Source organism: Lonchura striata, chromosome 2 (genome assembly GCF_050655825.1).
Source record: "Lonchura striata isolate lonStrDom1 chromosome 2, ASM5065582v1, whole genome shotgun sequence".
Classification (NCBI taxonomy): Eukaryota; Metazoa; Chordata; class Aves; order Passeriformes; family Estrildidae; genus Lonchura; species Lonchura striata.
The window spans coordinates 36,632,079-36,638,078 of NC_140704.1; positions in this window are offsets into that span (position 1 = coordinate 36,632,079).

The following is a 6,000-nucleotide window of genomic DNA, read 5'->3' on the forward strand; positions in this document are numbered from 1 at the left end:
GCCAGTTCGAGTCCTGCTTGGTACTGAGAACTGCTGCATCTCTGCTCATGGCCAGCAGCACATCCCTCCATCCTAAGACACCCAGCTGTCTATGTGGGCTGATGACAAGCAACTGAGCTTTAGAGCAACCTGAGTTAACATCACTGGGAGATTGGTTTAGCTCTCAGTTTAAGAGTTGGGAAGTGGCAGTTGAGAGCAATATGCATAGAACAGGCGTATTTTTTGATATCTTTTTTTTTCTTGAGCTGAATATTTGAATACAAAATCTGATCTTACATATGAGCTCAACTGTGGAAGTGTAATGCAATAGCATTTAAAAATAGTGACTGCCAAGAAGCAAATTAACACAGAGGAAAACCATTTGGAGGTGTTTGGTGATGGTTTTCACCAGGCAGGCTATGCACAGTTTTTATATAGAGTAGGTTAGCATTTCCAAAGGGCAAAGACAGATGAAGAATAAAGGATAGTCTTTCGTTGCTTCTAGGCATGTGATCTTTGTGGATGCACATTTGCTATTGGAGAGCCCAAGCAGCACTATCTTTCAGTCAGGTCTTGCTGTACTGAGATTTTCTTAAAGTGTCATGACAGAAAATTGACATTAAGAACATACCTCTTTATGTGCTTTTTTAAAAAGAAATAAGTTAAAACCCCATTCCATATTAAGCTTTTGATTTCCATATCAAGCTGTTTATGCCTCTGACAAACAATGCAGATATTTGAAACCTGCCCAGAACATGTTTAAGAGCTATACTCCTATAGATTAATAGATTTGTAACATATTTTACTCAGATTTAGCTCTGCTCGTATGCAGTGATGTATTTTTCCCCAAGAGCAATACAGATAAAAGCTGAAGATTACAGTTTGTGTTAGAGTGGGTATGTACAGATAAGGATGTTTCTCTTTGTGGAAGATGAAAAAAGTAGAAGAGCCTAAGAACAACAAAGACGATCTTTCACAGCAGGGAATATATTTGATGACCCACACTAAATATTATAAATGCCTGAAAGTGCTTTTATATACAAGTATGGCTTTGTTGTAGGCACTTTGTAGTATGCATTTGCTATTCTCTTCCAATACAAATAAATATCAGGCTAGAGGAGAGTTATAGAACCATAAGATTAGGAAGATGATGAAAGTGTAGCACTGTCATTAGTTGCAGTAAAGACCACAGTGGTCTAGCAGAGGGATGAGACTCCTCATTGATCTGCTTGCTACACTGATGTTTAGGACTAATGTAAGCAAGTAATATGTAAGTTAATTTGGGCATCAAGTGTTAATTACTGAGTATATGTTACAGTGGAATAGAATGTTATGGGGCAAAGCAGTATAGCAGTTAAAAAAGCAAAAAGGCACTTCAATGTAAAATGAAAGTCTGAACTGCAAAATGAATTTCTACCTATGGGGTCACATAGGAAGATCCTACCAATAATTCAGAAATCTGTTACTAGAAATCTATTTCTAGGGACCAGTTTGAAGACATTTCATCTTTGTCTTGAACAAGGGGCAGTAAAAGATGGCCTTATCATTTGGGAGCTCTTGGAGAGCAAATTCCCAAAGTAAATTCCTCAGTGGTGTAGGGTAGGCATCTAGATGCTTTTCTTTGTATTGTGGGATATTGTGAAGTGATGAAAAGGAGACAGAAAGGAGCCTCTTAGTGCCTCCAGCTGTAGGATATCACATAGTTCTGTGACAAAGCAACTTTAATTCTGAATTCACTGAATAGATCCTGTTTGCTGGCAAGATGCTTCCAGAAATCTAGAAAGAGAGGGCAACATTTAAGGACTCATGAGAAGGTGGAGGACTGGATGAATCAGAGTCTTAATTAAAAAAAAAAATCATCAAGAGTGCTTAAGAATTTGAAGTACTGTATTTTCAGGATTCCCAATTCTGATAACCAGAAAGTCATTATCAGGGCTCAGACCTAGTAGCTCTGGATACATGTTGAAATCCCAGCAAATAAACTCACTGGGGAATTTCATCCTTTCTGTTTGCACGTATATTTTAAAATGAAATCACCTATGACCTTTTTTTCCTATGTTTCAGAGTTTGCTGCTGTGCTCATCATATCCAGACATGCTACAGTCTGGATATGATGACCTTGTGTTCAGAGTCTGGATAAGGGACCTTGTGTTCAGAGTTTCAATACTCTCTCCACTTGGTTCCTGGGAAGAAGTTGAGGCTTGGCTTTTTTTGAGGCTGGTAGGAGATGACATGGCAAACAGTGAGAAAAGTACAGGGTGAAACTCAGAGGAGGTAGCCATAAATACTCCTCTCTTTGGGCCACTGGTTCTTTTCAATAGCCCATTCTGCTCCTCTGCATTCTGAAGCAGCAGCAATATTATAGTAGGCTGACTCTGGCTGGATGCCAGGCACACACCAAAACCTCTCCTCAGCTGGACAGGGAAGAGAAAATATAGCAAAAGTTTCATGGGTTGAGATGTGGACTGGGAGAGATCACTCATCAAATACCATTTTGGGCAAAGTAGACTCAACTTAGGGATGTTAGCTGAATTTATTACTAACAAAATCAGAAAAGGAGAATAAAAAGTAAAATAAATCTTAAAAACACCTTGCCCCCATCCTTCCCTCCTTCCCAGCACTACCCCAGCAGTGCAGGGAGACAGGGAATGGGGACTGTGGTCGGTTCATCACATGTTTTTTCTGCCACTGCTCAAGGAGTCTTTCCCCTGCTTCAGTGTGGGGTCCCTCCAACAGGAAGGAGGAAGTTCACCTTCCACAAACTTCTCCCACACAAGTTCATCCTACAGGGAACAGTTCTCCGTGAGCTGCTGCAATGTGAGTCATTTTGCCATGGGGCACAGTTCTGCAGGCACAGGCTGCTCCAGCATGTGCAGGACCCATGCTTGTGACCCGAGTTCACAAGTCCCATCAAGAAACCTGCTCTGGTGTGGGTTCCTCACTCCATGGGTCCACAGGTCCCTGCCAGGAGCCTGCTCCAGAATGGGCCTCCCAAGGATTCACAGCTTCTTTTCAGGCATTCACCTGCTCTGGCACGGGTCTCCTCCATGGGCTGCAGGTGGATCTCTGCATCCTTGAGGTCCTCTGTGGTATTGTCTTCACCATGGGCTGTAGGGAAAGCTCAACTCCAGTGCCCTGGAACACCTCCTCTCCCTCCTTCACTGGCCTTGGTGTCTGCAAGGTCACAATTCTGTCTCTTGCAGCTTTTCTCTGGTTGCAATTACATCTGCACAATAACTATTTCTTTCTTAAATATGTTCCCACCGTTTCTGGTTGGCCCAGCCTTGGCCAGTGACAGGTTCATCCTGGAGCTGGCTGGCCTTGGCTCTGTTGGATATAGAGGAAACTTCTGGCAGCTTCTCACAGAAGTCACCCCTGTAAAACTCCACTACCAAAACCAGGCCATGCAAACCTTTGTGCTTTATCCTTCCCCCAAAACAAGAGGTGAAACAGCCCCTGGGCAGATTTCATTGATTATAGTCCTAAAAGTCACGAGCCTAGTGGGATGAATATATCTGTTGAAAAATGGGGAAGTGTTTGGGGGACTTTGCCAGTGACAGGAAGAGATCTGAGGTCTCAGTAGAATTTCGGATGTCTCTGTGGAACGTGTCACTCTGGTAAGCCAGACTCTTGGGAGAGGCACCTCCACAGAAGCCTGGAAGTAATGCACTGTGAGATTTTATCATGTAGGTGTGATCATATCTTGGCCGTGAACATAACAAAGATGTCACAAATTAATAAGTTATTAGGGTTTTTTTTCTGTTGAAGTTGGCATTGTACAAGAGAACAGAATACAATATTATACCTGCAAGAAACACTTAAATTCTAATTTGTCTGTTAATTTTTTTTGTAAGTGAAAGGCTTTATTCACAGTATAAAAATAACCATAGCTTTTGCTGAAAAAAACTTGTAATTTATTTTTTAAATTTTAATGAAAGCTAAATGGTCATCAGCCAAAAAAATCTTCATATTAATAATATTTAGTTTCTGGTTTAAAAGATGTATTTCTTTTTGAACCAGATCTGATCAATGTCTTTTGCCAAAGATTTTTAAAAATGCTTAACTTAAAATTGTCCAGATTTTTTATCAAATAATTTGGAAAAATGTATCTGGTTTGTTCTCACATTGGGGAAGGCTTTTCTCCATTTTCTCACTTCTCTGTTTTTCCTGTCTTTTGATGAATCCTGACTCGAGCACTCCATTTAAAGGCTTTGAGCATCCCAGAGCGTGGGAAGCCTTCTGGGGCTGCCGATACGCAGCAGAGTGCACGACCCTGCGACTGCTCCCTTCTCTTCTCGCCCACTGTGCAGCACAGGCTCCCAGACTTCTCCTGAGAAGTGTTGAGGCCCTGCCAGTTCTAGTCTGGGAGCTGGGTCTGTTTAGTACCTCTGAATACTAACTAGGTTGTTTTTACCCAACAGTAATATGTGACAAATTAAACAATATAAATTTTATCTTGATCTTAATTAAGGCAACAGCAATATTCCCATTAACTTCAGTGGGACCAGAACTATATCAAATATTATTTAAACATTTATAATAGCATTAGATAATGGGGTTAGAATAATTAAGAGTCTATTGAAGAAATTTAGCTTGATCGTGGAAAGGCAAATTATGTCAAATGAACGGGAACTGTCATTTATGGAGGCCTATTGAGGTAGTCTTGTTTATTGAGGGAAGAGAACGAAGCTCATAGAAATCTTTCAGGGGCAGAATCTCAAGGTCTTTTTGGGACTGAGAAAGAAGTGTGGGAATATTAAACAGATGTGTGAGGTGGGAACAGTGTTTCTCACCATCACACAGACTCAGCAGTCAAGAGTACCTGAAAATTAATTTTCGATTGGCAAAATGAGATCCTAGAATCAGTGTAGGCTGTTTCAATTAGGTCTGTGCAGATAGACAAAATTAATGGGTCAAATAAGTAATTAATGGTGTTAATATATCAATCACTTTTCTAATAAAAGTGTCTGAAAGAGTCAGGGGAAAAGATCTAATAATTAATTTGAAAACTGCTATGATGCTCCAATTGATTTGGGGCTGGGATAAAAAAGGAGAATAATTAGTAAGGATCAAAAAAACAATATTGCATTTAGTCCCCCGAATGGGGAGGAAAATTAAACAGAGATGGGATTGAAATATCATTTTTTATTCTCTTAAGAAGATTGGGATTGTCAACTATAGTGAAATCATATTCTTTATTTTAAAGGACCTATATATGCCCTGTCCTTCCTCACTTCTACTCATGTACAAGGTCGTGTCGACTCAATGAGGAAAGTCAGTGAGGCTCTGTGTGGGTGTGTTTTAGACTTTCTCCTTAACCCAGACCTTTAAATCTTAAGAAGCTCTTTTCTCTGTTTGCTGCTATGATAAAATTATGAGCTAAATCCATAAATGTATTTTTTTCCCCCAAAAAAGCATGCTCATTTCAACAAAAAATGAAGGTATTAGTCGAAGTGAGCTCTGCTAGACTGCTCATTGAACAGGAAGTGAAAGAGAGGGGGCATTGCATGAAAGTGTCTGCCATAAAAATAGGCTATGTGTGAATTTTTTAATTTTTGGAGGAAATTGTTGAAACTTGTGAATGCTAATTTTTTGAACAAAATACTTTTATTGAATACACTAGTGGACATGCAAAAAGCATAAGTTCATAACGGTTAAAAAAATATAAATCCGGGATTTCCATTGGGGAATTTTGTGACTGGCCACACAGTGCTGCTGAGCTTGGCTTGCTCAACCTCTGTGTTATTGAACAAAAATGTATTGCAATTGCTATGAAAAATAGTTCTTGTTTTGCCTTTCTCTTCCAATATGAAAACCAACTAGCAAATCAGCAAGAAACATCCACAATTCCTTTCAACAAAAAACTAGATTGAGCCACCTTTTCCTTGCAAGAAGCTGCCTACCAAAACAATTCATAGAATTAGACCTGCCTTAGCTGATACCCTAAAGCTGCAAATGAAAGGCAGTAGTTAAAAGTACTTGAAATAAAAGGAAAATCAAAACAAGTGCAAGCTAACTCAA